This window comes from Chiloscyllium plagiosum, unplaced genomic scaffold, assembly GCF_037043375.1.
Source record: "Chiloscyllium plagiosum isolate Xiang-an unplaced genomic scaffold, Cpla_swu_hap1 HiC_scaffold_3, whole genome shotgun sequence".
NCBI lineage: Eukaryota > Metazoa > Chordata > Chondrichthyes > Orectolobiformes > Hemiscylliidae > Chiloscyllium > Chiloscyllium plagiosum.
Window position 1 is genome coordinate 135033312 of NW_028270141.1, and position 25180 is coordinate 135058491.

Sequence of the window (25180 nt, forward strand, 5' to 3'; positions counted from 1 at the left end):
GAAGTGGGGAGTACTACTGAAAACTTGGCGTTCTGGATCGAGATGCTGGAGCAGTTAATAATTACCGTCTTTAAACAATAATTCAAAAGCGAACTCAATACTCAAATTGGATCGGTTCAAAAATGTTTGAAACGAAACGTTGTGTGTAATCAGAATGTACTCAGCGCAAATATAATTATACAGTCAAGTCAATTGAAAACAAAGCAATATTTGTCAGTTTAAAATCCAGTCCTGGTTTTCAAAACGATTTGAGATTCCAACTCCCCTCCAGTGTTTACACAGTCAAGAATATATTTGTACAGTGGTAATGTGCCGGGCTAATGTAAATGTAATGGAAACACAGATATATAAATTCATATTAACACAGTCGGAATACCCAGAGTCTAAAAGAAAATGTTTTAAAATTATAACGACCTAAGGAGGGAAGTTGAATATAATTAGCTGAAACTCACTGTGTCCAACCCGAACGGTCTGCTCCCAGAAACTTAGGGTGGTGCTGAGGTTTAGATTGAAGGTATTGTAAAAAGCCTGTAATGCGCATTTAATTTTTTTTTGTATATATTGATTCTGGCAACATATTACATTTATGTTGGCCTTTTAAAATGAAAGCTGAAAATGTGTTGCTGGAAAAGCACAGCATCCAAGGAGCAGGAGAATCGACGTTTCGGGCACGAGCCTTTCTTCAGCCCTTCTTCTCCTGTTCCTTGGATGCTGCCTGGCCTGCTGTGCTTTTCCAGCAACACATTTTCAGCTCTGATCTCCAGCATCTGCAGTCCTCACTTTCTCCTTTTAAAATGAAAACCAACTCAAGGCACTTTGTAATGAGAAGCTGTGAGTTTAAAAAAATGCTTAAGCATGTCTAAAGGTGCATCCTTTGCTAACTTCAAATCTCGCAAGGCTAGATGAGATGCCATGAAAAGAATTCACTTTTTTCTGGCTGCAGGATCGAGGAACCATGGTTTAACTAGAACATATGGGAAACGGGAGAGAACTCTTCTGGTTGGAGCCTGGCACACAAGAAGATTATTGTGATTGTTGGAGGTCAGTCATCTGAGCTCCTGGACGTCTCTGCAGGAATTCCTCAGGGCAGTGTCTTTGACCTAAACATCTTCAGCTGCTTCATCACAGATCTTCCTTCCGTCATAAGGTCAGAGGTTGAGATGTTTACTGATGATCACACATTGGTCAGCACCATTCACAACTCTTCACATACTTAAGCACGCTATTTCCAAATGTAGCAAGACCTGTAGCAAGTGTTACATGCCACTTATCCAGGTTTGGCCTGATAAGTGGCATGTAACACTGGTGCCATACATGTATCAGGCAATGACCATCTCCAAAACGGTGAATTTAGCTATTCTATGGCATTACCATCACTGAGTCCATCTTATCAAAAATCAAACTGCCCTCTGTAGTCTGTATTAAGACGATCTAAATGGAAAATCTCAGTTGCGTCCATGCCAAAAGTGACGACTATGGTTATACAGTTGACATGGATCTGCAGTTGACAAATGAATAGTGTCATTGACCATTTGACACCAGATTTGAAGGTCAGTCTAGATCTCTTCAATTTATCCTTTATCCTTTATTGTCACATGCATTCAATATAAAATATAGTGAAAAATGGGTACTGTCGCTCATACATAAGCACCATTCACAGAATAAAATAAGAAAAAACTTAAAAGAGAAACCTACTTTTCCTTCTCTGCTGCTACAACATACCGCCATCAGAATCCCACTCTGGACTTCCCAGCCTCCACCTTACTGCTGAGAGGGTGTCCCACTCTAGGCTTTCCAGCACATGCTATCCCACCAAGACAGTGACCTGCTCCAGGCTACACCAGCCCATGCCATGCCACCGAGAGAGTGACCCACTCCAGGTACACCAGCCCAAGCCATGCCATTGAGAGACTATCCCACTCCAGGTACATCAGCCCACACCATGCCATTGAGAGACTATCCCAGGTACACCAGCCCACACCATGCCATTGAGAGACAATCCCACTCCAGGTACACTAGCCCACACCATGCCATTGAGAGACTATCCCACTCCAGGTACATCAGCCAAACCATGCTATTGAGAGACTATCCCAGGTACACAGCCCACACCATGCTATTGAGAGACTATCCCACTCCAGATACACCAACCCAAGCATTGCTGCCGAGACACTGTCCTGCTCCAGGTATTCCAGCCCACACCATGACACCATACTCCAGGCTTCCCAGCCCACGCCACATTGCCATCAGGGGCCTACTCCATGTGAAAGCGAGAGTCCTGCTCCAGGTTTCACATGCCGACTGACCATCTCTGCAGCCACATTGTCTCTGAAAATGCCGTCGCCACTCAGGAATCCATCTCCTGCCAAAGAGCTCTCTTTATCAGATAAGTTTGAGGAAGAAAAAAAGGGGTAGAAGGAAAAAGAAAAATGCAGACCAGGGGACAAGCCCAGGCACAGGAGCCCGAATACTGCTTACTCCACTGCCGCCATCTTGCATGCAATAAACTCTGTCTGCCTTTGAATGTTGCCAAAAACAAAATGAAATATTCCATCTCCCATATGTTGACAGACTGAACACTTCCCAAACCTTAGCAGCAACCTCATTCAAAAACTGAATGCTGATGTGAAGATCCAATAGTAGATCAGTTGCACCAGATTTTTTTCTACAAACCATGGTCAGGAATGTTTGATAGGAAAGACCTCAGCATTTCAACAAATACCTTGTGTGCAGAGCAGTTGTTGTCAGCGCATTCCTATTTTCAGTGAGACCTGGACTGTAAGAGAAATTCCACCAGTAATATCTTCGTCAAATACTCTGAATACACTGGGAGGACTGTTGAACAAATGTCAGTGTGGTTCTTAAAATCAGTTCCAATGATTTTCAGGAAAAACTCCTGAAAGATCATCTTTGATGGAGTGACATTGTGTCCAGATAGCTGGAAACAACTTCCTCTGCCAAAGTCTGTTCCCTCAACTCTCAACCAGTCAACATTCCAGAGAAAAGAAATAAAACACTTCAAACACTCTGAAACTCTCCTTGAAGCATAGCAGCAATGACATTAATTACTGAGAGGTGCTTGCTAGCAATCATTTCAAATGGTGATAAATTGTCCATGAAAATTATCATGCTTTACGTTGCAATATCTTAATGATGAGGCAGAGTGCTAACAGTGAAAGAAAGAAAGAGGTCCTGCATTCTGGATACCACTACCTTTTCAATATCCTGCACTATGCACCCAAAAATTTGTGAATCAAAACTGGTCTGTTTAGTCACATGAAGACCCATGTCAGAAACTCAAGTGCACTCCTGAGTAGACATCATTCTTGAGTCAAGGGGCAGCCAGTGACAGATATTTCAGCAGTAATTATGGTAAGAAGAATCTTGAGAGTACACACAAAACTATTTATACAGTGGTGCAGAATGGTTTGACAGCAACCATATTGCAACGTGGAATGGCAAAGCTCAACTTCTGTTTAGCACTATAATCAAGGTCAATTTTATTTTTAACTGAAACAATAGTGACCATCCCAATTCTCTGAGATTTTGGTATTTTACGATTATAGGGCACACCATGGGGGTACTCTCATTTACCTCTAGGCAACTGGCTATAAACCAACATTATGAGACCTGCCCATCCTTGACTGGGCTGTGTGTGTGTTCGTTCCCAGAGGGGTCTATATTCAAATGGAACATGATTTGTGCAGGGAAGGTCATGTCTTAGAAACCTAACAGAATTCTTTGAAGAGGTGACAATGTTGATTGGTAACAGAAGGGATGTAGATGTCATATATATGGACTTCAGTAAGGCGTTTGATAAGGTTCCCCATGGTAGGCTGATGAAGAAGGTGAAGTCGCATGTGGTCCAGGGTATTCTAGCTAGAAGGTTAGAGAACTGGCTGGGCAACAGGAGACAGAGAGTAGTAGTGGAAGGGAGCTTCTCAAAATGGAGACCTGTGAGCAGTGGTGTGCCACAGGGATCCGTGCTGGGACCACTGTTTGTGATATGCATACATGGTTTGCAGGAAGGTTTGGTTGCCTCATTAGCAATTTTGCAGATTACACTAAAATTGGTAGAGTAGCAGATAGTGAAGTGGACTGTCAGAGAATACAGGTAAAAATAAGGACTGCAGATGCTGGAAACCAGAGTCTAGATTAGAGTGGTGCTGGAAGAGCACAGCAGGTCAGGCAGCATCCAAGGAGCAGGAAAATCGACGTTTCGGGCAAAAGCCCTTCATCAGGAATAAAGGCAGAGTGCCTGCAAAGTGGAGAGATAGAGAGAGGAGGAAAACTTCTTCAAGGCAGATTGGAGAGTTGGGCAGAGAAATGGCAGATGGAGTTCAATCCAGACAAATGCGAGGTGATGCATTTTGGAAGATCCAATTCAAGAGCGAACTATACAGTAAATGGAAAAGTCCTGGGGAAAATTGATATACAGAGAGATCTGGATGTTCATTGAAGGTGGCAACGCAGGTCAGTAGAGTGGTTGAAAAGGCATACGGCATGCTTTCCTTCATCGGACAGAGTATTGAGTACAAGAGTTGGCAGGTCATGTTATAGTTGTATAAGACTTTGATTTGGCCACATTTGAAAAACTGCATATAATTCTGGTCGCCAAATTACCAAAAGGATGTGGATGCTTTGGAGAGGGTGCAGACGAGGTTCACCAGGATGTTGCCTGGTATGGAGGGTGCTAGCTATGAGGAGAGGTTGAGTAGGTTAGGATTAGTTTCATTGGAAAGAAGGAGGTTGAGGGGGGACCTGATTGAAGCCTACAAAAGCATGAGAGATATAGACAGGGTGGATAGCAAGAAACTTTTTCCCAGAGTGGAGGATTACTTGATGTCACGAGTTCAAAGTGAGAGGGGAAAAGTTTAGGGGAAATGTATGTGAAAAGTTCTTTATGTAGAGGGTAGTGGGTGCCTGGAATTCATTGCCAGTGGAGATGCTGGGGCGGGAATGATAACGTCATTTAAGATGTATCTAGATAGATACATGGGCAAGGAGCAGAGGGATACAGATCCTTAGAAAAGAGGGAGCAGATTTAGATAGAGGATATGGATCGGCACAGACTTGGAGGGCTGATGGGCCTGTTCCTGTGCTGTAATGTTCTTTGTTCTTTGAACAGAGGTTTCCAGAATGTAGTCTTAATTTTTGGATTTGTGCTCAATTTGTCTGTGTGCGTGAGAGCATTAAATTTTTCTCTTAATGTCCACTAACCGTAGTAAATTAGAGAAGAGTTATTATTGAATCTATCAGGTGTATTTCTTCTCACAGTGCTTATGATACAATTGTTATTCAGCTCAAAAGCTCATGAGGTCTGGCTCGAAAATGAAGGAGTAACAGATGATGGCCTTTGCATTTAACAATATGGGATACATTTCTACAATAGTTCCAGTTACTGATTTACAGATAATACTGTACACTTGATATACCTGCTTTGCATTGCAGAAAAGTCACCAATGGATCCAAACTCAACCTTCTGACTACAAACTGTTACCAAGTTGATATTTACAGGTATCAGTACTATTCCTTACAAGCCATCTCTTTAGCCAAGCTTTTGGCCAACTAATTTCTCCCTGTATGGCTTAGTATCAAAATTTATTTGAAGTTGCTTCTGTGAAGTGACTTAGGACCTGCTCCTTGCTAAAAGTTATAGAGAGAATCATAAAGCTTTTACAAGATGGAATAAGGCTCTTCTATCCATTGTGTCTGAATTGGTCATCAAGCATCTATCTTTCCTAATCCCTTTTATAGTACTTGGTCTGTAGCCTTATATGTTATAGAGTTTTAGAACTTTTAGAATTTAGAATTTAGAATTCGATTTATTGTCACATGTACTCACATGAGTACATGGCACCATTTTAGGTACAAAGATACATAGGTACAAACCAGAAAAATAAAGACTCAAGGTTAATAAGTTAAAATTTACAGTCCTTCTTATTAAAAAGTAGAAAAACAAATAAATAGAGTGCGCATCTAAATACTTCTTCAATATCTTGAGTGTTTCTGTCCCTACCACTCTTTCAGGGACTGAGTTCCAAATACCCACCACATTTTGGGTGAATATTTTTTTCCTCAAATCCCCTCTAAAATGTTCGCTCCTTACCTTAAATCTGTGCCCCTTGCTTATTGACCCCTCTATAATGGGGAAAAAAGTTTCTCCCTATTTCCCTCCATTTGTCATGGTTTGGTACACTTCAATAAACCCCTCCCCCAGCCCACCCCACCCCACTGCCTCAGCCTTGTTTTAATGAAAGCAACCCAGCCTACTTAGTCTGCCTTCATTGCTGAAACTTTTCAGGCCAGGCAACATACTGATGAATCAACATGGTGCAATCGTATCCTTTCTATAGTGTGGCAATCAGAACAGAACACATTTCTCCAGCAGTGGCCAATCTAACTTTATGTACAATTCCATTATAACCTCCTTGGTCTTATATTCAGTGCTTTGACTAATGAAGATAAGTTTTCTATATGCCTTTTTAACCACATTATTGACTTGTCCTGCTGCCTTCAAACATCTGTGGATATGCACACCAAGGTTCTACTGATCCTTTGTATTTCCAAGGGTCTGACCATTCAACATGTACTCCCTAACCTTGTTAGTCTTCAGGTTAGTTCAATTGGCTGTGTGGCTAGCTTATGATGCAGAGTGATGCCAAGCATGGGTCAATTCAAATGCTGGTTGAGGTGACCATGAAGGTCCTGTCTTCTCAATCTCACCTGAAGCATTGATGACCCTCAGGTTAAACCCACTAGTCAGCTCTCTCTTATGTAAGTGTTGAACTACAGCAACTTTACCTTTTAGTTCTCCCTAAATGCATTATCCCATTGTTTTTGAGATTAAATTCCATTTGTCACCATTCAGCTCATCCAATCAGCCTGTCTGTATTGTACTGTAGTTGAAGGCTTTCCTGTTTGCTCAAGATGCTATACAAATGCAAGCTCCTTTTTATTAAACCTCAAAATTAGAAGTATCTCCTTTTCCAAAGAGCCTTTCTGGCCTCTAACAAATCCTAAAGTGGAGTATCACGCTGGCCTGACTTGACATTTTTTGCTGTCTCACAACCAAGAATTTCTGTTTACAACTTCACATGAAGAAGTTTCAAAACACTCCACATGCAAGCCCACCGACTCCGACAGTGACCTAGACTACACCTCCTCCCACCCTACCTCCTATAAAAATGCCATCCCTTATTCCCAATTTCTCCCCCTCCACCACATCTGTTCCCAGGATGACTTATTCCAGCCCAGAAAGTCCCAGATGGCCTCCTTCTTCCACAATTGCAACTTCCCTTCCCACGTGGTTGACGATGCCCTCCAGTGCATATAACGCATCATCCTCCGCCACCTCCAAACGGACCCCACCACCAGAAATATATTTCCCTTCCCAACCCTATTAGCATTCCAAAAAGACCATTCCCTCCGTGACTCCCTTGTCAGGTCCACACCCCCCCCATCGGCCCACAACCCATTCCTGGCACCTTTTCCTGCCACCACAGGAAGTGCAAAACCTGCGCCCACACAACTCCCCTCACCTCCACCCAAGGCCCCAAGGGATCCTTCCTCATCCATCAGAATTTCACTTGTACCTCTACCAATGTCATCTACTGCATCCCTTGCATATGATGTGGTCTCCTCTACATCAGGGAGACAGGACATCAAGTTGTGGATTGTTTCAGAGGACATCTTTGGGACACGTGCACCCACCAACCCCACTGCCATGTAGCAGAACACTTCAAACCACCCCCCCCCCCTCCCATTCCATCAAGGACATGTAGGTCCTGGGCCTCCTCCACTGCCAAATAATTACTATCTGATGCCTGGAGGAGGAACCCCTCATATTCTGCCTTGGGACCCTGCAACCACACGAGATAAATGTGGATTTTAACAGCCTTCTCATTTCCCCTCCCCCACATTATCCCAGTCCCAAGCCTCCAATTTGGCACCGCCCTCTGGACCTGTCCCTCACTCCCCTCTCTGACCTATCACCTTCTCCCTCACCTTCATCCACCCATCGCTTTCCCAGCTACCTCCCTCCAACTCCACACCACTCCATTTATGTCTCAGCCCCAACCCACAAGCCTCATTCCTGATGAAGGGCTTATGCTTGAAATGTCGATTCTCCTGCTCCTCGGATGCTGCCTGACCTGCTGTGCTTTTCCAGCACCACACTCTCAACAAATGCAATAATTACCCTAAGAAGAAAGCGGCTTTAAATTAACTAACAACAACAATCATGTTTGCACCAGCAACATTAAATAGAAAGAATAATGAGGTGAGGAAACATTTGTTGAGGGCAGATTGTTAGCTAGACCACCAGGAAAACTTTTGTGCTATTACAATGTCAATAGACCACCAAAAGCTTCAGAACCCTTTTAATTAGAACCTAAACACTTTGGACAATCAGACCTTGGAGTTGTCCCATGGTACTTGCCTCAGTGTCGATTTACTTCACAAGTCAATGCTTCAGAACTGGACTTATATTTGTCCAAACAAAATGACCCAAGACAGCTGGAATTGATCAGTGTAAACTTTATTTCACAAATCCATTGCTTGAACTGTTCAATTTAAGTGGTGAAATTGCTCGTGAAACTTGCTAATAGCAACTGAACAGCTACTCTCATAACATTAAGAAATGACCACAACTACTCCTTTTAGATTAGCAATATCATTGCACAATGCATCTGCATCCTTCAGAATGATTACATTGTTTAAAATCTTGCTTTATTTACAATGTGTTTCCTGTCGACTAACTAATTCAATCACATTACCAGATAGATCCATCAGCACTATGAAAATGAAATTAAGCTAAATGCCCAGTATAAATTATTAACCCATTGAAAAGTTAAGTAATCTAATAAAGAAAATGCCAAACAAATCTTCTGCCTGTGGCTTGAATTACATACCTCACCCTTCATCCTTTTTCCTACTATTAATGACATTTTATTTAGATAAATTAGACCTATCCTCTGGGATTGCCTCTCCATTCTCACTGCCATCTTGAAAACGCTATATAAATGCCATTAATTTGACTAAGCTCCTAATATCTACCTCTTTGGGTCACATCTATTCATCTCATGAGCTCTGTTATCAGACGTGTTAGAATGTTCATTTTACTGTAGATACCCATGTTACAGGCTCAGGTGATCAATGTATCACTGCTATACTGCTAATACTGAAGTCAGATAACTCAGTTTGGTTCTAACCAGATAGTGAGGATGGCTTGGAAGAGTGAATAGAAAATGAGGTCTGCAGATGCTGGAGATCAGAGATGGAAATGTGTTGCTGGAAAAGCGCAGCAGGTCAGGCAGCATCTAGGGAACAGGAGAATCGACGTTTCGGGCATTAGCCCTTCTTCATTCCTGAAGAAGGGCTAATGCCCGAAACGTCGATTCTCCTGTTCCCTAGATGCTGCCTGACCTGCTGCGCTTTTCCAGCAACACATTTCCATCTTGGAAGAGTGAATCCCAATTAGATTAAAGGGTAAGTGCATGCAGGGATAAGAAATTAGCTAAAAGATCCAAAAGCAGAGAGCAGTAGTGAACTGTTGTTTTCAGACTGTTAGGAAATGTGCAGTGGTATATATCTGCTAGTTAATGTTGGCATGGTTTTTCTTTTTACAAATATATTAAGAACCAGGAAATGGATGATCTTGGGATATAATTTCAAAGTTCGCAGATGACATGAAATTCAGAAATGTAGTTAACAGTGAGAAGATAATCACTATTTCTTTCTCATTCTTATCATGAGGATGTAGATGGGTGAAATAGATAGATACATGGCAGATGAAATTTAATGGAGAGGTGTGTGAAGTAATTAATTCCAGTAGTAAGCCATTGAGCTAAATAAGATTAGGTTTAAAAGCATCAAAAATAAAACTATAACCAATTTGTTTCCCCTGCCGCCATCCGTATCATGTCACATCACAAGTCATAAGAGACAGATAGGAAAGTGAAGCTGAAACTACAACCTGATCAGCCATAATTTTATTGAACAGTTCACTAGCTCAAAGGGCTGAATGGCCTGCTCCTGCTTTTTAAGTCCTATGTTTTTATATTTCTAAGTCATTTTTTCCAAGTCAAATCATAAGTCACGTTATTCAGAAGAGAACGTCAATAATATGTCCGCTTACTTTTTTAGCCGCCTCAATGTACTCTGCAAATCTGACAGGGTCTGAAATTAATAAGGAGAAAGTGAGGTCTGCAGATGCTGGAGATCAAAGTTGAAACTTTATTGCTGGAACAGCACAGCAGGTCAGGCAGCATCCATGCTGCCTGACCTGCTGTGCTGTTCCAGCAATAAAGTTTCAACTCTGAAATTAATAATCACACAACAGCAGGTTATAGTCCAACAGGTTTATTTGGAAGCACTAGCTTTCGGAGCACTGCTCCTTTATCATTCTCCACAACCATCTGATAAAGGAACAGCGCTCTGAAAGCTAGTGCTTCCAAATAAACCAGTTGGACTAAAACCTGGTGTTGTGTGATTTTTAACTTTGTACACCCCAGTCCAACACCGGCATCTCCAACTCAGGGACTGAAGTGTAAGCATGAAATGTAAAGAAGCTTTTACTTTCTTCCATTGGTTGACTGCAATAATAATCCTAGGCTGTAGGCCTAGTCTTGTTAGTAACTGATCTTTGCCTACTGTCTGGATACAAATTTTCTGATATTAGTCACAGGATAATTGATTGTAAATTATATTAGGCCAAATGTTACAAGGAATTTCTTACAGTCATTCATGATGGAAGACGTCAATATTTCAACCAATATAATATCTGAATTCTCCACCTGCACACACGCAATATGGGTGCTGGGAAAAATAAGCTGCTTGGTGGTAGTGTGGAGGTTTAAAAAGAAGAAAAAATATATACCCAGGAGACTACAATCTCCTCGGGAGAAAGAATATAATATCTGAAGTAATTCAGAACTATAGATTTGAAAAAGAAATGTTGTTCTTTCAAATATATGTAGGTCTTGCTTTACAGAGTGAGTCACAGACTCAGTCTGTCAGGCTAGGTGATGCCCTACACCATTATAATCTCTTGTTGGTTGCCCTCTCTTTCAACTCCATAGGTTTTGATTTTGCACATGGTCCAACCCAACCCATTTATTTAGCTGTTTGTCTCTCTACTTTACCCCTGAGTCACAGGCATACAATGTCATCATGCCAATCATTGTAATGGACTGCTCTCTCCTCGAAGCCTGGTGCTGACTGTCAACAATTCCCGCTCCTGCACAACCTTTTTCCCTCCTAAGCTCTATCATTTCCCCCTTTTAACGTTAAGTTGCACCTTTCACAATTATCATCTACTCTGCTTCTCAGCATGCTGCCTCCAATCCCCACAAGTAAGTTCCCAGCTTCCCTCCCACAACGTGATCCCTGATCATGATCTTTAAGATTTAGTGTACAGGCTTCTTGGGCTACCCCCTGACTAATTTGGATGGCAAGTTCTAGTTAATGACTGACCAGAGCCTGATTAATTTCAATGCAGCTCCTTAACCTATTTACTGCGGTTCTAATGACTTGTTACACTGGACCTTCATGGCTGACCATGGCTGATTCTCTAAACTGTAGAAATACCAACCCCTTGACTTTGGCCACTTCAATTTTCTGACTGACCAATCTCCTGGACTGATATTGGAGGCTGCGCTTGATATAATTTGTCACTATCAAAATGCCCTCCCTTAACTTGCATGCGGAGTATTCCCTTGAACTTTGAAACATGACAATTTGGTTGATGCACATACGTGTGTTTGCCATATACATGGCAAGCACATTATGCAGGTATGAAATTGATGTAGTGAGGTGACGTACCCACTCTCGTGCCCACTCTCTTCTCTGATAGCTGCTGACAATGATGACAAGCTGCCTGGCTTTGTGTCTGTGATAAACAGTAAGGCAAGACAAGGTATAGTAAGAGATGCTATGAGAATCCAAGTGGGCACAAAGTGAGTGAACACTAAGACAGAAAGCAAGGAACTGTGAGATGTACCTGTCTTCAATCCATCAGTCGGCTGTTTGTCAAAGTATCTTGGCAGCAAATTTCCAATTAAAAATACTAGCTTGTTCCAAAGTGCAGCATTGAAGTGCTGAACCATGTTGTAAGTGGATTGGGGGTGTGCCATGAGGGTGTGGTGAAGCTGGTATGTGTCCAGTGCTAATAAAGATAGTTGTTGCGATGGTCTGTGCTTGGAAATGTTCATGACATCTACTAGATCACATTTCATGTTGAAACATTGATTGCCTGTAACATGACAGGATTTGAAAAATACATTTTTTTAAAAATGGAGAAACATAGAAAATAGGGGCAGGTAGGCCATTCAGCCCATGGACTGAGGAGAGCCAGGAGGAGGTACGAAAAAGGCTTGGCAGGAAGGATTAGGCACTTTACTCATACGTGAAGAATAACAGAATGATCAGAGAGAGGGTAGGGCCAATCGGATAGCGGAGGGAACTTGGGGCATGGGGCTCTGAGCAGATAGGGGAAGCCCTAAATGCGTTTTTTGCTTCAGTTTTCACCAAGGAAAGGGACCTTGTTGTGAATGAGGACTTTGAGGAGCTGGGATATAGGCTTGACCAGATCATGATTGATGAAGTTGATCTGCTGGAAAGTTTGGCAAACATTAAGATTGATAAGTCCCCAAGGCCAGACCAGATTTATCCTGGGTTGCTCTGGGAAGCGAGAAAGGAGGTTGCTAAGCTGCTGGTGAAGATCTTTGCTTCCTCACTCTCCACGAGAGTCGTACCGGAGGATTGGAAGGAGGCGAATGTTGTTCCTCTTTTCAAGAAGGGTGATAGGGAAAATCCCTGGCAATTACAGACCAGTCAGTCTTACGTCTGTGGTCAGCAAAGCTTTGGAAAGAATTCTGAGGAATACGATTTATGACTATTTGGCAAAGCATAGCGTGATTAAATGAAGTCAGCATGGCTTTGTGAGGGGCAGATTATGCCTCACAAATCTTATTGAGTTCTTTGAGGAGGTGACAAGACAGGTCGACAAAGGTCGAGCAGTGGATATGGTGTGTATGGACTTCAGCAAGGCTTTTGATAAAGTTCCCCATGGTAGGCTCATTCAAAAAGTCAGGAAGTATGGAATACAGGGAGGTTTGGCTATATGGATTCAGAATTGGTTGGCTGACAGAAGGCAGAGAGTGGTTGTAGATGGAAAGCATTCTGCCTGGAGGTCAGTGTTGAGTGGGACGCTGCAGGATTCTGTTCTTGGGCCTCTGCACTTTGTAGTTTTTGTAAATGCCTTGCTTGAGGAGGTTGAGGGTTGGGTTAGTAAATTTGCCGATGACACAAAGGTTGGAGGTGCCTTTGATATTATTGCAGGCTGCAGCGCGACATAGACAGGATGCAGAGCTGGGCTGAGAAATGGCAAATGGAGTTCAACATGGATAAATGCGAAATGATGCATTTTGGAAGGTTGAATTCGAATGCTGAATACAAGATTATAGACAGGATTCTTGGCAGTGTGGATCTTGGTGTTCAAGTATATAGATCCCTCAAAGTTGCCACCCAAGTGGATAGGGTTGTTAAGAAAGCATATGGTATTTTGGTTTTCATTAACAGTGGGATTGAGTTTAAGAGCTGTGAGGTTTTGCTACAGCTCTACAAGTCCCTGGGAGACCACACTTGGAATATTGTGTCCAGTTCTGGTCGCCCTACTATAGGAAAGATTCAGAGGCTTTGGAGAGGGTGCAAAGAAGGTTTACCAGGATGCTGCCAGGACTGGAGGGCTTGCCTTATGAAGAAAGGTTGAATAGGCTCAGACTTTTCTTTTTGGAGAGAAGGAGGAAGAGAGGAGACCTGATAGAGGTATACAAAATAATGAGAGGAATAGATAGAGTCAACAGCCAGAGACTTCTCCCCAGGGTAGGATTGACTGGTACAAGAAGTCACAGTTTGAAGATGTTAGGAGGAAGGTATAAAGGAGACGTCAGAGGTAGGCTTTTTATGCAGAGAGTTGTGAATGCATGGAATGTGTTGCCAGTGGTGGTGGTGGAAGCAGAATCATTAGGGATATTTAAGCGACTGCTGGACATGTACTTGGAAAGCAGTGAATTGAGGTTAAGTTATTTATTTTACATTAGGATTAATCCTCAGCACAACATCATGGGCCAAAGGGCCTGTTCTGTGCTGCACTTTTCTATGTTCTATGTTCTATGGTCATTTCTGATCCTCTATTTCGAAAACCTTGTTCCTGCTCGCTCTCTCTCCCCTCCTTGACATCATTAGCCTCTAGAAATCTATCTGTTTCTTTCTTAATTATATTCAGTATTTGGCCTCCATAGAATAAATAATTCCACAGACTCACCAGCTTTTTCATGAAGAAATTTTTCTTTATCATAGTCCACAATGCTCCCATTGGTGGCCTGCTAAAACTTGGAAATGCAAGAAGCCCAGATTTGGAGGATGGTAGAGATCTGTCCAAGAGGATGTCATAGAGATCTGCCTCCGAGCAGAGATATTTGGATCATGTACACACTAGATGGTGTTAATGTTGTGCCTTTATTTAAGAATGGCTGCAAGGAAAAGCCTGGGAATTATAGACCAGTAAGTTGTTGGAGGGGTTTCTGACAGACAGGCTCTACATACATTTGGAGAGGCAAAGACTGATTAGGGATAGTCAGCACATCTTTCTGAGTGGGAAGTTGTGTCTCACAAACTTGACTGAGATTTCTGAGGATGTGAGCAATAAGATAGATGAGGGCAGAGTGGTAGACATTATCTACATGTACTTTAGCAAGGCCTTTGAGATGGTTCTACCTGGTAGACTGGTTAGTAAAGTTAGATCATGTGAGATCCAGAATAGCTAGCCAACTGGATACAAAATTGGTCTGATGGCTGGAGACAGAGGGTGGTGATACAGTTGCTTTTCGGACTGAAGGCTTGTGACCAGCAGTGTTCGTAGGGATCAGTGCTGTGTCCATTGTCATTTGTCAATTATATAAATGGTTTCTAAAAGAACATAGGAAGCATGGTTAGTAAGTTTGCAGATGACACCAAAATTAGGGGCATAGTTGACAATGAAGAAGGTTAAATAAGTTACAATGGGGTCTTGATCACTCGGGCCAATGGGCCACGGAGTAAAAATGGTATTTAATTTAGATACATGTGAGGTGTTATATTTTGATAACACAAACAAGGGCAGGACTCACACAATTAATGGCCCTGGGGAGTGTTGTTGAACAGAGAGACCTAGGAGTTCAGATACATAATTTCTTGGAAGTGGAATCACAGGTAAATAGGGTGGTAAAGAAGGCATTTGGCATGCTTGCCTTCGTTGGTCACAGCAGTGAGCATAGGAGCAGGGACATCATGTTGCAGCTGTACAGGACATTGATGAGATCACTTTTGGAGTACTGTGTGCAGTTCTGGTTGCCCTGCTCTGGGAACAATACTATTAAAATGGAAAGGATGCAGAAAAAAACTTTTGAGGATGTTACTGGGACTGGAGGGTTTGAGTTATAAGGAGAGGCTGGATAGGGTGGGACTTTTTTTACCAGCAGCATTGGAAGCTAAGGATTATAAACCTTTATAAAATCACGAGGGGCATAAGTAAGGTGAATAGCAAAGGTCTTTTCCCTAGGGTGAGAGAATACAAAATTAGAGGGTATAATTTTAAGATGGAGGGGAAAGATTTAAAAGGGACATAAGAGGCAAGTTTTTTTTCACACAGAGGGTGGTGTGTATATGGAATGAACTGCCAGATGAAGCGGTAGATGCAGGTACAATGACAACATTTAAAAGAATTTAGACAGTTACATGAATAGGAGAGGTTTAGAGGGATATGGGCCAAATACAGGCAAATAGGGCTAGTTTAGTTTGGAAAACCTAGTCAGCATGGATAGGTTGAATCTAAGGGTTTGTTTCCATGCTCTATATTCTATCACTATTTGAGGGGCTGGCTATGCCATGGTGCAATCTGAAAGCAAGAATGAGAAATTAAAATTGAGGCAGGCTGGGAGTAAATCGAAGATAGATAGATTAGATTCCCTACAGTGTGGAAACAGGCCCTTCGGCCCAAGCAGGCCACACCGACCCTCCAAAAAGTAACCCATCCAGACCCATTTCCCTCTGACTAATGCACCTAACACTATGGGCAATTGACCATGGCCAATTCACCTGACCTGCATATCGTTGTTACTGTGGGAGGAAACCGGAGCACCCGATGGAAACCCATGCAGAATTGGGGAGAATGTGCAAACTCCACACAGTCACCCAAGGCTGGAATCAAACCTAGGACCCTGGTGCTGTGAGGCAGCAGTGCTAACCACTGAGCCACCATGCCATGCCGTGGAATGGGTTGCAATTTATGAGATGGCCACAGACTTTGAAATTAGCTAAAGGCTAGTCTGCAGGGAGTGGGCTGAAGGAGGAATAGCAGCAGCACGGAGTGAGTCGAACCTCACTGAGCTTGGGGAGCACGGCCTAGTCTGTGGGGAGCGGGCTGAAGGAGGAACACTAGCAGCATGGGGTGAGTATAAAACTCAGCTCAGGGAGTGAGTATAAAACTCAGGGCACGTTGTAGCTACAACAAATACTGGAGTGACGACACAGTGACCTGATTGGCTGGTAGGGAATCTGCACTCAGTTTGCAAAAGAACATAGCAGAGAAGTATTAAAAAATTAATTAACACATAAGTTTATATAAATTAATAAAGTAACTAAGTAGAGATGGCTGGGCAGGTGATGTGGTTGATGCCATTGTAAACACCAGTGAGCACATCTCCAGCAAGTGTTGGTTGCTGGAGGAACTCTGGCTCAAAAGTGATGGCCTGAAATCTGAGCTTCAAACACTGCGGCACATCTGGGAGGGAGAGAGGTACCTGGACGTTTTGTTTCAGGAGATGGTCACAATTGGGAGATCAAGTAACTCAAATTCAATCAATGATGAGGGACAGCAGGGTGTGACTGCAAATAAGGCAGGTAGGGGGATTCTGAGTTCAGGAATGAAGGAGCCTCAGCTGTTGACCTTGGTATTTACTCCTTGTGTGGATGGGGAAAAGGGTTGCAGGGAGAATGAGACAGCTGACCATAGCACCAAGTTGGAGGCCATTCAAGGGCGGGAGGAGAGCAAAAAGACAAGTGGTAGTTGTAGGGCATTCTATAATTAGGGGGATAGATAGTATTCTTTGTAAGCAAGATTGTAAGTCCTGCATGGTGCAAGGGTTCAGGACACCTCTGACCGGCTTGAAAAGATATTGGAGCGGGAGGGCGAGGATCAAGTTGTTGTGATCCACTTTGGGACAAACAACATATGCAAGGCTAGGAAGGAGGACTTGGTTGGGGATTATCAAGCACTAGGAACAAAATTAAGAAATAGGTCCTCAAGGGTTATAATCTCCAGATTACTACCCAAGCCACGTGCAAATTGGCTTAGGGATAAGAAAATTAGGGAAGTAAACCTAAGGCTAAGGGAGTGATGTGGGAAAAAGGGGTTCCATTTCATGGGGCATTGGCATCAGGTTTGGAACGGGAGGGACCTGTACCATTGGGATGGTCTCCACCTGAACCAATCTGGAACCACTGTTCTAGTGAAAAGGATAAATAGGGTGGTTAGCAGAACTTTAAACTAGTGAGTCAGGGGAAGGGAAGGGGAAAAAGACAGGAAGTATGTTGGTAAATAAAAAGGAAAGCAGCAGGTTAGCATGTGTGCAGGAGGGTTTAACTACTTGGCAGACTATGAAAGAAGTAAAAAGGAAGGATAACTTAGGAGATATCATTATTGGAGATGTTGGGACGGCACATTGACTCAGTGGTTAGCACTGCTGCCTCACAGCGCCAGGGACCCAGGTTTGATTCCAGCCCCAGGCAACTGTCTGTGTGGAGATGACACATTCTCCCCATGTCTGCGTGGGTTTCCTTTGGGTGCTCCAGTTTCCTCCACAATCCAAAGATGTGCAGGTTAGATGAATTGACCAAAAGTGCTTAGGGGTGTGTAGGTTAAGTGCTTTAATCAGGAGTAAATGTAGAGTAATAGGGTAGGGGAATGGGTCTGGGTGGGATACTCTTCGGAGGGTCAGTGTGGATTTGTTGGGCCTAATGGCCTGTTTCCACACTGTAGGGATCCTATGATTCTATGATAAAGAGGGTACAAAACCTAGCATAGGGGCATTTTACCTGAATGCTCATTGTATGAGTAAATGGCACAAATCATCGCGAATGAATATGATTTAGTAGCCATTGCGGAGACATGGTTGCAGGATGGTCATGACTGGGAGTTAAATATCCAGGGGTATCAGATTATTCAGAAGGATAGACAGGGAGGTAAGGAAGGTGGTGTAGCTCTGATATTTAAGGATAGCATCAGGGTGGTGGTGAGAGATGATATAGGTTCTATGGAGAATAAGACTGAATCCATTTGGGTGGAAACTAGAAATTCTAACAAGAAAAAGCCACTGATAGGCATAGCCTATTGGCCACCAAATAATAAAATCACACTGGGGCAAGCAATAAGCAAAGAAATAACTAATGCCTGTAAAAACGGTACAGCAATTATCATAGGGGATTTTCATCTACGCATCAGTTGGTTGAACCAGGTCGGTCAGGGTAGCCTTGAGGAGGAATTCATTGAATGTATCTATGGTAGTTTTCTTGACTAGTATGTAATGGAACAGATGAGGGAACAAGCTATCCTAGATCCTGTGTAATGAAACAGGAATAATTAATGATGTCATAGGTAGGGATCCTCTTGGAAGGAGCGATCACAATATGGTTGAATTTAGAATACATGTGGAAAGTACAAACATAAAATCCAATACCAGGGTCCTGTGCTTAAACAGGGGAGACTACAATAGGAAGAGGGAGGATTTGGCTAAAGTGGACTGGAAGCAAAGACTTTATGGTGGATAGTTAATGAGCAATGGAGGACTTTCAAAGCAATTTTTCAAAGTGCTCAGCAAAAGTATATACTTTTGAAAAGGGGTAATCTGCCATGGGTGTCTAAGGAAATAAGGGAGGCTATTTGCATATTCTCCCCATGCCTGCATGGGTTTCCTCCGGGTGCTCTGGTTTCCTTCCACAGTCACAAAGATATGCAGGTCAGGTGAATTGGCCATGGCCAATTGCCCATAGTGTTAGGTGCATTAGTCAGATGGAAATGGGTCTGGATGGGTTACTCTTCGGAGGGTCGGTGTGGACTGCTTGGGCTGAAGGGCCTGTTTCCACACTGTAGGGAATCTAATCTAATCCTAATCCTAAATGGAAAGAGAAGGCATACAAAGTGGCCAAGATCAGTGGGAAACTAGAAGGTTGGGAAAGCTTTAAAGGCTAGCAGCTGGCCACAGAAAGAATTATAAAGAAAAGTAAGATAGATTGTGAGAAAAAAATTAGCTCAGAATATTAAGGCAGACAGCAAAAATTTCTATAAACATATAAAACAAAAAGATTGTCTAAAGCAAACATTTTTTTTAGAGGACGAGAAAGGGAATTTAGTAATGGGATATGAGGAAATGGCCGAGGCATGGAACAGGTATTTTGCGTCAGTCTTCACAGTGGAGGACATGAATAACATGCCAGTAATTGACAAAGAGATGAAGGTAGGTGAGGACCTGGAAATAATCATTATCACAAAAGAGGTAGTGTTGGGCAAGCTAAAGGAGCTAAGGATAGATAAGTCCCCTGGCCCTAATGAATGCATCACAAGGTGCTAAAAGAGATAGTGGGAGAAGCAAATGCACTTATGGTAATTTTCTAAAATTCACTAGACTCTGGGGCAGTTCCAGCAGTTTGGAAAACAGCAAATGTGACGCCACTGTTTAAAAAGAGAGATAGACAAAAGATGGGGAATTATAGACCAATTAACTTAACTTAACTTAGCTTAACTTAGCTTAACTTCCAATTAACTTAGCTTAACTTCCATAGTGTTGAAAATGCTTGAGGCTATTATCAGGGAAGAAATAGCAAGACATCTGGATAGAAATTGTCCCATTAGGCAAATGCACCATGGGTTCATGAAGGGCAGGTCATGCTTAACTAATCCACTGGAATTCGATGAAGACATTACAAACACAGTGGACAATGGGGACCCAGCAGATGTGGTGTATCTAGATTTCTGAAAGGCATTTGACAAGGTGCTGCACAAAAGGCTGCTGCATAAGATAAAGATGCAAGGCATTATAAGGCAATGTATTAGCATGGATAGAGGATTGGTTAACCAACAGGAAACAAAGGTTTTACAATTGGGGGAAGGGTAAATACGATGCTGCAAGACAAGATCTGAGGAGCATAAGTTGGGAGCATAGGCTGTCAGGGAAGGATGACGTTGAAATGTGGAACTTTTTCAAGGAACAGATAAGACGTGTCCTTGATATGTATGTACCTGTCAGGCAGGAAAGAGATGGTCAAGTGAGGGAACCTTGGTTGACGAGGGAGGTTGAATGTCTTGTAAAGAGGAAGAAGGAGGCTTACATAAGGTTGAGGAAACAAGGTTCAGACAGAGCGTTGGAGGGATACAGGATAGCCAGGAGGGAGTTGAAGAAAGGGATTAGGAGAGCTAAGAGAGGGCATGAAAAATCTTTGGCAGGTAGGATCAAGGATAACCCCAAGGCCTTTTATGCGTATGTGAGAAACATGAGAATGACGTGAACGAGGGTAGGTCCAATCAAGGACAGTAGTGGGAGACGGTGTATTGAGTCGGAAGAGATAGGAGAGGTCTTGAATGAGTACTTTTCTTCAGTATTTACAAATGAGAGGGACCGTATTGTTGAAGAGGAGAGTATGAAACAGACTGGTAAGCTAGAGGAGATACTTGTTAGGAAGGAAGATGTGTTGGGCATTTTGAAAAACTTGAGGATAGACAAGTTCCCCGGGCCTGACGGGCTATATCCTAGGATTATGTGTGAAGCAAGAGAGGAAATTGCAGAACCATTGGCAATGATCTTTTCGTCTTCACTGTCAACGGGGGTGGTACCAGGGGACTGAAGAGTGGCGAATGTTGTGCCCCTGTTCAAAAAAGGGAATAGGGATAACCCCGGGAATTACAGGTCAGTTAGTCTTACTTCGGTGGTAGGCAAAGTAATGGAAAGGGTACTGAGGGATAGGATTTATGAGTATCTGGAAAGACACTGCTTGATTAGGGACAGCCAGCACGGATTTGTGAGGGGTAGGTCTTCCCTTACAAGTCTTATTGAATTCTTTGAGGAGGTGACCAAGCATGTGGATGAGGGTAGAGCAGTGGATGTAGTGTACATGGATTTTAGTAAGGCATTTGATAAAGTTCCCCATGGTAGGCTTATGCGGAAAGTCAGGAGGCATGGGATAGTTGGAAATTTGGCCAGTTGGATAGAGAACTGGCTAACCGGTTGAAGTCAGAGAGTGGTGGTAGATGGTAAGTATTCAGCCTGGAGCCCAGTTACAAATGGAGTTCCGCAGGGATCAGTTCTGGGTCCTCTGCTGTTTGTAATTTTTATTAATGACTTGGAAGAGGGAGTCGAAGGGTGGGTCAGTAAATTTGCAGATGATACGAAGATTGGTGGAGTTGTGGATAGTGAGGAGGGCTGTTGTCGGCTGCAAAGGGACTTAGATATGATGCAGAGCTGGGCTGAGGAGTGGCAGATGGAGTTCAACCCTGTCACGTGTGAGGTTGTCCATTTTGGATGGACAAATAAGAATGCGGAATACAGGGTTAACGGTAGGGTTCTTAGTAAGGCGGAGGAGCAGAGGGATCTTGGGGTCTATGTTCATAGCTCTTTGAAAATTGCCACTCATGTGGATAGAGCTTGTAAGAATGCCTATGGTGTATTAGCGTTCATTAGCAGAGGGATTGAATTCAAGAGTCATGAGGTGATGTTGCAGCTGTACAGGACCTTGGTAAGGCCACATTTGGAGTACTGTGTGCAGTTCTGGTCGCCTCATTTTAGGAAAGATGTGGAAGCTTTGGAGAGGGTGCAGAGGAGATTTACCAGGATGTTGCCTGGAATGGAGAATAGGTCGTACGAAGATAGGTTGAGAGTGCTAGGCCTTTTCTCATTGGAACGGCGAAGGATGAGGGGTGACTTGATAGAGGTTTATAAGATGATCAGAGGAATAGATAGAGTAGACAGTCAGAGATTTTTTCCCCGGGTACAACAGAGTGTTACAAGAGGACATAAATTTAAGGTATAGGGGGGATGTCAGAGAGTGGTGGGGGCATGGAATGCGCTGCCTGTGGGAGTGGCCGAGTCAGAATCATTGGTGACCTTTAAGCGGCAATTGGATAGGTACATGGATAGGTGCTTAAGCTAGGACAAATGTTCGGCACAACATTGTGGGCCGAAGGGCCTGTTCTGTGCTGTATTGTTCTATGTTCTATGTTCAAAGAGTGGGGATAAATGAGTGCTATTCTGGTTTGCAATCAGCGACTAGTGGTGTGCCTGAGGGATCAGTGTTGGGACAGCAATTATTCACAATTTACATAGATGATTTAGAGTTGGGGACTATGTGCAGTGTGTTAAAGTTTGCAGATGACATTAAGATGAGTAGTAGAGCAAAGTATGCAGAGGACTGTGGAACTTTGCAAAGGGACGTAGATAGTTTAAATCAGTGGACAAAGGTCTGGCAGATGGAGTACCATGTTAATAAATATGAAGTCATCCATTTTGGTAGGAATAACAGTAAAAAGACTATTATTTGAATAGTAAGACATTACAGCATGCTGCTGTGCAGTGGACCTGGGTGTCCTTGTGCATGAATCACAGAAGGTTAGTTTGCAGGTGCAACAGATCATTAAGAAGGCAAATGAAATTTTGTTGTTCATTGCTAAAGGGATCGAGTTTCAAAGCAGAGAGAATATGTTGCAGTTGTATATCACGCTGGTGAGGCCACACCTGCAGTACTGTGCGCAGTTTTGGTCTCCTTACTTGAGAAAGGATGTACTGGTACTAGAAGGGATGCAGAGGATGTACACTAGGTTGATTCTGGAACTGAGAAGGTTGGCTTATGCGGAGAAACTGAGCAGACTGGGATAATATTCATTGGAATGTACAAGAATGATGGGGGATCTTATAGAGACGTATACAATTATGAAGGGAATAAAGATAAAAGGGGAGAGGATGTTCCCACTGGTGGGTGAAACTAGGAGAAGAGGGCATAGCTTCAAAATTTGGGGGACCAAATTTAGGACTGAACTGATAAGGAACTCCTTCACCCAGAGAGTTGTGAATCTATGGAGTTCTCTGCCCAGTGAAGTGGTTGAGGCTTCCTCAGTAAATGTTCTTAAAGTAAGATAGATAATTTTTTGAACAGTAAAGAAATTATGGGTTATGATGAGACGCTGGGTAAGTGGAGCTACGGCCCTAAAAAGATCAGTCATGGTCTTAATGAATGGCAGAGCAGGCTTAAAAGGCCAGACGGCCTACTCCTGCTCCTAGTTCTTATGTTCTATTTAGGTTGGAAACAGTATAGTCACGTCTGGAAAGGTGTTGAATTTGTTGTAATAGTAGTAAAAACAGTCTATCAAATTTTGACTTCAACATCTGATTTGAATATTTGGGACTTTTCGGGGACTAAAATGTTAAGTGATCATCTCACGACAGAATGAATTGAAATGAACATGTCATCAAAATGACTTAAAACAGTCAATCAGAATCAATATCTCCTTTAATTTACACCTTTCTTGAACTTTTCTGTACTGAGATGAAAGGCTGACTTGCAGATTATTCAGCTTGAATAAACAATGAATCTAAGTATGAGAATACGTTAATGAACTGTACATGAGCCAATTGGTTTTTGGGCAAAGCAGAGAGAAGATTGATGGATTCGTAACAGTTGAACTGGAAGGTTTGCTATCTCTTTGTGTTTCCTTTCAGATGCTTAGATGACAATTGGAAGAAAATTGGACAAACATTTATTCACTGAGAATTCAAATTTTGCTACTGTTGAATATACAAGTCATCAGTTAAGTAACTGGTCCTAGCTGAAAGCCAATATATCAAAAACTCTAAGGACCTCGTTAACTGCATGATCTTATTTTTAATAAAGAGACAGTTTTCCCCTTTTAAAATTTTATACCTGTATTTGTGTGGATGCTCCATGTCATGTTTTGTTATTTTTGTCAGGGTTAATAAGCAATAACATTTGTTTCTCTTTCACTCAAGAAAACCTTGTTAATTGGTTCCTCTATGTTTGAACTAATGAACTATATTTTAATTGAAATGTTATATAGCTTCATACTAAAATGAATTAAAAATCTTTGTTGTGGCCAACGGAGAGGTTTTAAAACAGAGGAGCCATTTCATTTCGCCTTACTTGACCATAACAAGATACAGATAAATCAACCAGATTTGCTACACCATCTGTGACCCTGATGGAATGTAAACATGTGTGGGATGTTCAGTGAAGACCAGATAAACTCAGCCTTTCCCCATTTTCTCCGTCATATTCATATGTAATCAGAAGATGCCAAAATGCCCTCCCTGTCTAATCTGAGATATGATGATCAGTAAATTTGACAAAGCATTAAGAAACTGACAGTACAAAAAGAGCTGTATCCAACAAGCACTTATGCCCCAAGGAAATGAGTGAAGGAATTCAATGGAGGAGCTAATAAAAACTTGCTGAGCATTGTTTCCAGGGGAATGTAGCACTTATTGGAGAGGCTCCAGTCTGAATCTGGTTCATATTTCGTTGGCATGACACGTGTTTACTTCAAGAAAACCAGGGCCAATTAAACATGATTGGGATCTGTTCTTGTACTGCTCCATGCAATAGGAAAGGGATAAAAGACTAAATGCTCATCCATCACATTAATGCAAAGTGTCACGTGTGGAATGTTTAGCATTCCAGCCTACTCACTGAGGAGCTATTGGGATTAAACACACAAAACAACACTTATATAACTCTTCTATTGGCTTTATCAGTAATAGCCTACCAGGTATAATGAATACAACCAAGTATAGTCAAATTGATTAACAACCTCTGTCATTCACTGGTCAGCTGGCATTCATAAAGGTGGCTTCCTGGAGAATGAGGCTGGGGAAATGATAATCAGGAACCAGGAAATGGCAAAGAAGCTGAATAAATACTTTGCATCAGTTTTCACAGTAAAAGACACTAATAGCATTCCAAATTACTAAGTATTCAACAGCAAAAGGAGGAAAGAAAATAAATAAAATAACTCACTCGAGAAAAGTGATAGGGAACCTAAAAAAGCTAAGATCGACAAATCCCCTGGACCTGATTGGATGCATCC

The 25180-nt window shown here is 42.4% G+C and overlaps 1 long non-coding RNA gene across 1 annotated transcript in view; it reads left to right on the plus strand.

Moving 5' to 3' along the window:
* Positions 1-276: 276 nt before the first annotated feature.
* The window catches only part of LOC148151352 (uncharacterized), a 124277-nt gene continuing 99373 nt past the window's right edge, over positions 277-25180 (plus strand). Inside the window, exons 1-2 of the long non-coding RNA XR_015754553.1 lie at positions 277-514; positions 944-1147. This is a non-coding gene — a long non-coding RNA (uncharacterized LOC148151352). The remainder of the gene's footprint in view (positions 515-943; positions 1148-25180) is intronic.